Genomic DNA, 10,813 nt, shown 5'->3' with positions numbered 1-10,813 from the left:
TATATGTGTTGCTGGGGAATCAAACCCAGGGCTTCATGTATACGAAGTGAGCATTTTTACCATTAGGCCATATTCCCAGCCCCCCCCCCCCCCCCCCCCCCCCCGCTTCTTTTTGTTCAAGGCTAGCACTCTACCTACCACTTGAACTACAGCACTACTTCCGGTTTTCAGGTGGTTAATTGGAGATAAGAGTCTCACATTCTTCTTTGCCCAGGCTGGCTTTGAACTGCGATCCTCAGATCTCAGACTCCTGAGTAGCTAGGATTATAGACGTGAGCCACCAGCCCAAGAAATTCTTATTCTGCAATCAAAGTCAAGGACCCTAAGTGAGGAATCTACTTCTAGAGGCAAACTTTACAAACCCTTACATGGAATCCAGTGATATCACACAAGACACATATTAAAGGTAAAAGGATTGCTAAGACAGGGCTACAGCAACCAAAGGGTTCAAAGACCTTGCCCAAGGCAGGAATAGAAGTGTCTCCTTCCATAGGATTTGGGGGAAAGAGTTTCAGCCATTGATTGGTTTGCTGTGTTAGATAACTTAGTTCATGGGCCTAGGTTTTCTAATACTGGTTTGTGTAAGGTTCACAGGAAAGGAAACTGCCACAGGATTAGGCAGAGGAGAGTTTTTTGAAGGGAGAGCAAACTGCCAGCCCACACAAGATGGATGCATGGGGAGACAGAGGGGAAGGAAGAAGAGAAAAAGAAAGAGAGCAAGAGAGAAAAGGAAAGGGAGCGGAACTCCTGTTGAGCCAGATTTTATAGGGAAAGGCAGGTGATATGGCCAGGTGGATTGAATATGACCTCAGAGAGGGAGGTAACTGCCTCCAGGTGTGCCAGTTACCTAGGTAACACAGGTTCTGGGTGTAAGAGTTATTAAAATAAGCAACCAATGGTAGAGTACACCACACAGTACACAGGCAGGAGAGAGAACTGAATTTTGCTGAGCTGCTGGCCTTTGGCCAAGTCCAGGGCAGGTGTGGTGGGCAAGAGAGGGAGTCACCTGCAGGTGATGCCTTATCTAGGGCAGGGGCAGAGAGGTGTGGCCAGGTGGATTAGGTTGTAACTTTAAAGAAGGGGGGGAGGGTAGTCAACTGCCTCTAGTATGGTGGTTACACAGGTAACTGGGTGGAGACTTAAATCGGTGCGGGACATCTGCAGGGAGCCCTCCCAGGGGTGGATCTTAGTTTGTTCTAAAATTAATTTGGTAAGTTTACAGGTGGTTATATGTTATTTATATAATTAAGTTGTTTCCCACGGGTGGTGCTTTATTTGCACAAGCAAGATGTAGTTATTCTGCCTCAGCATTTGCACTATAAATGAAGCAGGGTGCTGTTTTATAAAACAGACCTTCAGGGCAAAGCCTAGCCTATACAGTCAGATCTCCACACTTCAATATTTCTCAAAGTAGAGCAGAAACCCTCCTCCATTGAAACTAATTATCATTAACTGGGAGAGTTCCAAGGTCCTAGAGTTCCTGGAGACCTAGGAGCTGTTTTGCCTTCCTTTTGTCTTCCTGCCCAGTCTCTCCACTGGGGATCCAACCCTGGGCCTAAAACTAGGGTGGCAATGTTCTGTCTCTTAGCATACCTTCAGCTCTAGGTGGGTCTCTTAATCAAAAAGGTTAGAAAAAGGCTCTATGAGATATTATCTTCTCACTTTGACTTTTTTGTTATTGTTGGAGCTTGAACTTAGGTTCTAGGCAAGGTCCCTAAGTTCTTTTGCTCCAGGCTAGTGCTCTACCACTTTGACCTGCTGATACTTCAGGGTTTAAAGTGGTTAATTAGAGATAAGAGTCAGAGGGGCTTGGGGCTGGGGATATGGCCTAGTGGCAAGAGTGCTTGCCTTGTATACATGAGGCCCTGGGTTCGATTCCCTAGCACCACATATACAGAAAATGGCCAGAAGTGGCGCTGTGGCTCAAGTGGCAGAGTGCTAGCCTTGAGCAAAAAGAAGCCAGGGACAGTGCTCAGGCCCTGAGTTCAAGGCCCAGGACTGGCCAAAAAAAAAAGTCAGAGGGACTTTCCAGCTCAGACTCTAGACCAGGGCCTAGCCCTCCTGGACTTTTTTTTTTTGCCAGTCCTGGGACTTGAACTTATGGCCTGAGTACTGTCCCTGAACTTCTTTTGCTCAGGTCTAGCACTCTACCACTTGAGCCACAGCACCACTTGTGGCTTTTTCTATTCTGTGATGCTAAGGAATTGAACCCAGGGCTTTATGCTTGATAGGCAAGCACTCTACTATGAAGCCACATTTCCAACACCTGCCCCCCCCCCCCCCGACTTCCTGGACTTTCAAATGGAATAAAAGACAAATTCCCCAGGCAAGGTGAAGTTCTAAAGGCTGAAGCTTCACTTTTAGCCCAAGGCCCTGTGGTGGGCTTTGGACAACTGGGCCCTGTTAGGTTTTTAAAGTAGGTAGCTGGTAAAGGAGAACGCCACACGGTATTCAGGCAGGAGAGAAAGTTTATTACCGAACTGCTGGCCTGTGGCTGAGGTGATCCATGGCTGGGGAGAAGGGAGAGAGAGTGAGTGAGAGAGCGACCCCCACCCAGCCCTGCCTTATATCTAGGGCAAGGGCCAAGGGGTGTGGCCAGGTGGATTAGGATGTGACCTCAGGGAAAGGGGAGGTAACTGCCTCCAGGTCTGCAGGTTACCCAGGTAACTGGGTGGAGACTTAATGAGGTGGGCGCATCTGCATGTAGCCCTCAGGGAGAGGACCTTACAGGCCCCTCCTAAGGAAAGAGAATAAACACAAAGCCTTACCCCATGTCTGTGTGTATGTGTGTGTGTGTGTGGGGGGGGGTTCTGTCTTCAAGATTCTGTGCATTGAACCAAGGCCTGGAGCAGGCTCGGCCTAGCTCATAGAGCCAACCCACCTGGGAGCTTTATGAAGGGCTGTGCCCTGATGCTGGTCAGAAGTGGAGCCGCCAGTGCAATATTGAAGGGAGTGGCTGGAGCAAATGGTAGATGTAATATGGTCAGATCTGGTCAGCGCCATCATTGGCTGTTGAGGGGTATCAGATTGACTCCATCTCAAATTAAAGAGAGCATCTGCACTAAGATCTCCCCTGCCCTATCCAGGGAAGTTCCCCTGTGATAAGATTGTGTAAACTGCTTGACCAATTTAGTAGAACATTCAAGGTTAAACCTGTGCCCTCCCATGAGTAGGGGTATCTGCCTGCATCATGTGAGCCCAGCCAAATCTGAGCCCCAATTCTAACTAAAATGATAGGTTGGTTCAAACAGTTGCTATGAGGCAGACTGTAACTCCATTGGCCACCTGCACGTGACCTGGCATGCTCTGTAAGTGTAACCTCATTGGCCACCTGCGTGTGGCCGGCTTGACCATGTGGTATTTGCCTTTATAACCCAACCTCAAATATGGCCTAGGGTCCACCGCCCCAGCTCCCGAGTTTGGAATGCAGCCCTGGCCAGTCAGTATACTTTTTACTTCCCCAATAAATCCATCTTTTTACTTGAGACTGTCTCTTGAGTGGTGGACTCTTGGAGAGATGGGGGAATCCCCTCTCAAGCCCCATTACATTGTGGTCCCCTCCCTTGGGGGGACCCCATTACATTAGAAACTACATGATCATAGGACATGGGTCGTTCTCCCGCAGCCCCTTGGTGCAATAGTGGGGCCGAAGCTTTCTTGGCGATCTTCTGACTGTAAGACTGGAGGCTGCCTGGAGAACCCCATGCATGATGCATGGCCCCTGCCCCATAGCGCAGGGTATGCTCCAGCCCTGCAGCGGCTTTGGGCACCGCGCCCATCATCAGGACATTGGGTGCAAGGGTGACTGCAGGACCGACCTTTTCCTCCCAGTGGGTGATAAATGGACCCCTGGTGCCAAGGATGATTTTCCTATCAGTTTTACTCAGCTGTGACCAGCAGAGGGCGGCAAAGGCTGAGCCAAGGCGGCTGAGGTTTCCAAGCCAGGCCCAGGGTCCAACTAGAGCAGAGATTGGGGGGTGGCTCTGCAGATGGAGCTGGAGGGACCCAATGCACTTGCTCGAGTGCGAGGACTATTCTTCCTGAAGATGCTCGCCCTGCGCCAACACCCCAGCGCCCCTCACCTTGTCTTTGCCTACCTGTATCTCTCCTTTCCCTCCTCTTCTTTCCCCTACTTTCCTTGGGATTATTAGAGACTGTATATAGCCATTTGGTTAGATGTGACAACTGGGACTTGGAATGTGACTTAGTGGTAGAGTTCACACCCTCAAGACTGGCAAACAAACAAACCCATTGTATAATTAAATTACCTAGAACAGATGACTTTGAATGTTCTCATCAAATAATATTTCATGTGATAAGTAGCCTAAGTATCCTGAAATTACCAATATATAATGTATAAATGTACTAAAATGCTCCTATACAATGTAAATATATGATTGTCATTTATTAATGAAAAATAAAGTATATAGTACAAAAGATATATTGAGGAAAACAGAAATGGAACCCCCCCCAAAATCTAATTAATAGGGCTGGGAATGTGGCTTAGTGCTAGAGTGCTTGCCTAGAATGCATGAAGCCCTAGTTATGATTACTCAGTACTATGTAAAGAGAAAAGGCCAGAAGTGGCACTCTGGCTCAAATGGTAGAGTGTTAGTCCAGGCCCTGAGTTCAAGCACCCAGGACTTGAAGAAAAAAAAAAGAAACAAAAACCTTATGAATAGTATCTAAATCCATGCTAGAGGTAAATTTTGTGTGTATCCTTAGTGTGTTAAAAATATATCCAGCTGGGGGGAGGGGCTGGGAATATGGCCTAATGGTAATGTGCTCGCCTCATATACATGAAGCCCTGGGTTCGATTCCTAAGCACCACAAATATAGAAAAAGCCAGAAGTGGTGCTGTGGCTCAAGTGGTAGAGTGCTAGCCTTGAGCAAAAAGAAACCAGGGACTGTGCTCAGGCCGAGTTCAAGCCCCAGGACTAGCAAAAAACAAAACAAAAACCAAAAATATATCCAGCTGGGTACCAGTGGCTCAGGAGACTGAGATCTGAGGATTGCAGTTCAAAGCCAGCCTGGGGGGGGGGGGGGGCTGGGGATATGGCCTAGTGGCTAGAGTGCTTGCCTTGTAGACATGAGGCCCTGGGTTCGATTCCCCAGCACCACATATACAGAAAACAGCCAGAAGTGGCACTGTGGCTCAAGTGGCAGAGTGCTAGCCTTGAGCAAAAAGAAGCCAGGGACAGTGCTCAGGCCCTGAGTTCAAGGCCCAGGACTGCCCCCCCCCCCAAAAAAAAAGCCAGCCTGGGCATGAAAGTCCATGAGACATTTTTGTTGTTGTTTGTGGGGCTTGAATTCAGGGCCTGGGCACTGTCCTTTTTTGGTCAAGGCTAGTGCTCTACCATTCTGAGCCACAGTTCTACAATGTACTTCCAGTTTCCTGGTGGTTAATTGGAGATAAGAGTCTCATAGACTTTTCCTGCCTGGGCTGGCTTTTAACAGTGGTCCTCAGATCTCAGCCTCCTGAGTAGCTAGAATTTCAGGTGTGAGCCACCCAACTATGAGACTTTTTATCTCCAGCTAACTATAAAAAAAAACCTAGAAAAGGAGCTGTTGCTCAAGTGGTAGAATGCTATACTTGAGCAAAAAGCTCAGGGGCAGTATCTAGGACTTGAATTCAAGCTCCAAAAGAAGCACAAAAAAGTGAAAAATAAAATGTAACATATATTTCCATTCTCACACCTATTCATCTTTGTACTGAGGGACTAATTAGGATGGCTGGGTAACAGAAACAAGAATGCATCTAGATTGGAAGGCAGGTAAATCAGCTTGATGTACATATGACTTAATTTTATTTAGAAAATCACAAGTAATCAGATGTAAACTATGATGACTGATAAAACAAGCTCAGACAAGTAACAGCTTTCAAAATTAATGTGTGTAAATCAATTGCATTGCTGTAACTATAAAATGAAAGATCCAAAGATAAAATAACCAATAATTCCAGTTATAGCCGAATGAAAAACAAAAGCTTTACTGTAACCTCTCTGTACATCTGTTTGATAATAAAAATTTGAAAGAAAAAAAAACCCCCAAAAGCTTTAGGAATAACTTTAACACAGTATAAACATGAACTCTAAGAACCACAGCACAATACTAGCTTTGGAAACATGTTTGCTACCAAATTCTTCTTTCCTTCATGCTGAGGACAATCTTTACAGGAGGAAGAGAGGAATTATATTGTACAGTTTTTGTTGTTACTGGTTGTGGGGCTTGAACTTTGGGCCTGGGCAGTGTACATGAGCTCTTTTTACTCAAGGCCAGTGCTCTACCTCAGAGCCACAGCTTCACTTCCTGTTTTCTAGTGGAGATAATACTTTCACAGGGGGCTGGGGATATGGCCTAGTGGCAAGAGTGCTTGCCTCGTATACATGAGCCCTGGGTTCGATTCCCCAGCACCACATATACAGAAAAATGGCCAGATGTGGCGCTGTGGCTCAAGTGGCAGAGTGCTAGCCTTGAGCAAAAAGAAGCCAGGGACAGTGCTCAGGCCCTGAGTTCAAGGCCCAGGACTGGCCAAAATATATATATATATATATAATACTTTCACAGCCATTCCTGCCTAGACTGGCTTTGAACCACAATCCTCAAATCTCATCCTCCGGAGTCCCTAGGACTACAGGCATAAGCCAGCAGTGCTCACCTGGCTATACAAGTTTTTAATTTCTCACTGCAATGAGTATTGAGCCTTTCTTTTCTTTTTTAGGTTTGAGATCAGGATTTAAATTCTGTACCTGATGCTTCGCTCTTTGCCTATTACTTAACAACAGAACCCTGCCAACTCTGGGCCTTCTGCATGCTAGGAAGAGCTCTACCACTAAGCTAAACCCCCAGCCCTGACCTTTGTATTATTAGTTGGCTCAGAATAAGGTTTATATATTGAGAGTTGTACCATTGTCACATTTATGGATAGACAACCAAGACCAACAAGGAGAGAAAATGATCCATATTCTAGATGAAGTAATACTAGGCTACCAGGATCTTCCCCCCCAAAATTGGCAAAAGTGGAAAAGTTGTAGGAGGCTGGACTGGAAGCAGTGGAGATGGATTGTTTCTCAAACCTGGTGCTAACATAGTTGGGGGGAAGGAATGTGAATGGCAACCTCTGGACAGGGGCACTGCCTGAATCAGCTGTGGTACCTGATTTTTTTTGGGGGGGGGGCCAGTCCTGGGCCTTGGACTCAGGGCCTGAGCACTGTCCCTGGCTTCCTTTTTGCTCAAGGCTAGCACTCTGCCACTTGAGCCACAGCGCCACTTCTGGCCGTTTTCTGTATATGTGGTGCTGGGGAATCAAACCCAGGGCCTCATGTATACGAGGCAAACTCTCTTGCCACTAGGCCATATCGCCAGCCCGGTACCTGATTTTTTTCTAGCAGGACCCAGGGGAAGGAGTGCTGATATAAAGGGTGAGCTCACCAAGGAAATGCAGATGGTGGGACAAAACTGTGAAAGAAACTTCCAGAGCTAGACAAAACCGAAGGACTCTGGCAGTCAGAGAGGACATTGCTGAACATAACATCTATTAAGCAATGAGATTCAAAAGCCAACACTTAGTTAAGAACCCTGAGAAGACTGAAAACAGCAGACATTCCCTCCCAATAAGGACACGGAGAACCCAAACATATAAATGCTGTTATGACATTGATCAGTAAGAAGCTAGAAGCAGTTAGCTATGTTAGAGAAGGTACAAAGCTACATTTGTAGAGTTGAAGTAAACCCCATTTTTGAGGCAGTAGCCATTTTGTTAACTGTTTATGAGTAACCCAGGCCACCAATTATCCCGGCTAGGAGAACAAGCTTATTAGGGCCCAGCTGGTCAGGAAACTCCCTGCTTAACTCTAACCGCCTGGGAATGCTTAACTCTAACCGCCCCGAAATGTCTCTAGCCCTGAGCCAATCAGATTTGTACCTGTATTCTAATCTTGCTTGAACATCTGATTGCTGTAACTTTGTGGTTTTCTTGCCTTTATAAGCCCTGTGAAATTTCAGTTCAGGGCCTTCCTCCTAACCTCTGCTGTGTTGGAGTGTAGGACGAGGCCTGAGCTGCAGACTGCCTGAATAAAGCCTTGCTTTTGCATTTCAGAACGTCTGGCTCTCAGTGGTCTTCTTGGTGGTCGTCTCCCAACTTGGGCATGACACCTTACCTAGTTGGAGAAACCAGAGAATAAAATGCAAAGTTCAAGTCTCATAAGAAGAAAAAGAGGGCTGGGAATGTGGCTTAGCGGTAGAGTGGTTGCTAGCATGCATGAAGCCCTGGGTTCAATTCCTTAGCACCACATAAACATAAAAAGCCAGGCTGAGAATATGGCCTAGTGGCAAAGTGCTTGCCTAATATACATGAAGCCCTGGGTTCGATTCCTCAGCACCAAATATATAGAAAAAAGCCGGAAGTGGTGCTGTGGCTCAAGTAGCAGAGTGCTACCCTTGAGCAAAAGTAGCCAGGGGCAGTGCTCAGGCCCTGAGTCCACACCCCAGGACTGGCAACAAAAACAAAACAAATAAACAGAAAAAGCCGGAAGTGGTGCTGTGGCTCCAGAGGTAGAGTGCTAGCCTTGAGCAAAAAGAAGCCAGGGACAGTGCTCAGGCCCTGAATTCAAGCCCCAGGACTGGCACAAAAAAAGAAGGAGAAGAAGGAGAAGGAGAAGAAGGAGAAGGAGAAAAATAATAGAAGGAAGAAAAGGTAAAGATTAGGAAGATGGATGAGTGTGGGCAAATAATTATCAGGCACTAAGTAAATTTGCACAAGGATGATGGAGTGTGAACCTACTTTACCACCCTCTTATTTTATTCTGGCATATACTCCATTGAGGTGTTTGGGATTTTTTTTCACTCAAAATGCCCAAATTCGTATAATGTAATGGAAAAAAATTAACATTAATTTCCTAATAAACTTAAAAAGTTTTCCTTTTTTTTTTTTTTTTTTTTTAGACAGGATCTGTTAGCCTCAGGTCCTCACCTCCCACTAACCCCCAGATCCACCCATACCTAATGAGCCACTCCTACTCACTACCTACTGTTATGCCGAGTCGCGAGTTGCGAGACGACCACCAAGAAGGCCACCAAGACTCAGACATTCCGAAATGCAAAAGCAAGGCAAGGCTTTATTTAAGCTAGCTAGCTGCAACTCAGGCCTCGTCCTACCCACCAACACAACGGAGGTTAGGAGGGAGCCCCGAGCTGCGATTACACAGGGCTTATAAAGGCAAAAACAAAGTTATAGCACTCAGGTGTTCAAGCAAACAAGATTAGGACACCGGTACAAATCTGATTGGCTCAGGGCTCGAGGCATTCTGGGGGCAGTCAGAGTTAAGCATTCCCAGTGGTTAGAGTTCTTGACCAACTGGGCCCTAATAAGCTTGTCCTGGGTTTGCTCACAGGGCCTGCTTATCTCAGGTTCACGTGGTAAAGTGGGGTTCGTGTGGTAAAGTGGGGCCTGACTTCAAAGTCTGGCACTTCATTTCCCCTTTTTTTCTTTGGTACCTTGGGAGCCAATCATGGCTCCATTCTGTCCATTTCAATGGCTTGCATGTCTAGGGGATGATATAGAGATAAGGCACAGGCCAATAGGGCCCAAAGTAGTAACCAAAGGGCCTGTCACCATTTCTCACAAGTACAGTCTCTGTACCTCTGTTTTGCATGCCTCTAGTTTATCCTGCCTCATCTTCCCAAAAACAACTCTGGTCCCTCAGTTTTAAAGGGGGGCTGATGGGTGAAGATCATCCATCTTCTGTAACTTCTTCAGGCTGACTCAGGGGCGTTGACCTTACCTAGCCAGGAACCTATAACCTTAGTCTACTTTACCAAGGGACTGCATACATCAAACTGGACAGGACTCCTGCTCATCACACTCAGGAAGTCACTTATTCAGGTTCGGGTCCAAGTGATCTGGCACATCCCAGTTGCCTTGGCCGGATCACATAAGTTTACTACTAAGTCTGGCCACCAGGTTCCTTAGGGGGCTTCCTTAGTTGCTAAAATAAGGGGGTCACCCCACTTTGGAGTGAGCTGCCAAAATAATTGGAAAGGCTGGTGAGGGTTAACATCAACATTATTAGCCAGGGTAGCAAGGAAAGAAGGCAAAAAGAAAATTATAACAATATTCAGTCTAACTTTCTTTTCTTGAGGCGAAGGCGAAGCAGCTGAGTCGGGTGCTTGGAGACCTCCCATGTTCCACCACGGTAGTCATCGTCCAGGGCAAAGGGGTCAGCTAGCCTGGCGGGGAGCAATGTACCCAAGTGGCAATGCCGTCTACCTTGAGGGCAGTGGGAGTAGTCAGTAGCACTACGTAGGGTTCCTTCCACCGTGGTTCTAAGGATTTGGGGTTATGCCTCCGGATGAACACCCAGTCCCCTGGTCTGAATAAATGGGGGGTAAGGGCAGAAGCAGAATCATATTATGCCTTAAGTTGGGGCCATATATTCTTGTGCATGAGCTGCAAATAATCAAGTTTACACAAAAATTCAGCATCATCCAAATCAGCAAGCAATTCAGTCTGAAGGCTAGGGATAATGGGCGGGGGGTACCCATACATTATTTCAAAAGGAGTAAAGCCAAGCTGATAGGGAGAATTTCTTACTCTAAGCAGAGCAAAAGGAAGGAGTGACACACAGTCTGCACCAATCTCTAAGGCCAATTTAGTTAAGTTCTCTTTTAGAGTCCGATTCATTCTATCGGTCCTGAACTCTGGGGTGTCTATAAGCACAATGCAATTTCCAATCCGTCCCCAGTGTGGCAGCTGTTCCCTGACTTACTTTTGAGACGAAGGCCGGTCCGTTGTCTGACCCAATGGTGGATGGGA

The sequence above is a fragment of the Perognathus longimembris genome, chromosome 11 (genome assembly GCF_023159225.1).
Source record: "Perognathus longimembris pacificus isolate PPM17 chromosome 11, ASM2315922v1, whole genome shotgun sequence".
NCBI classification, from domain to species: domain Eukaryota; kingdom Metazoa; phylum Chordata; class Mammalia; order Rodentia; family Heteromyidae; genus Perognathus; species Perognathus longimembris.
The sequence above is the reverse complement of the archived record's forward strand: the minus strand, read 5'-3'. Positions refer to the sequence as shown.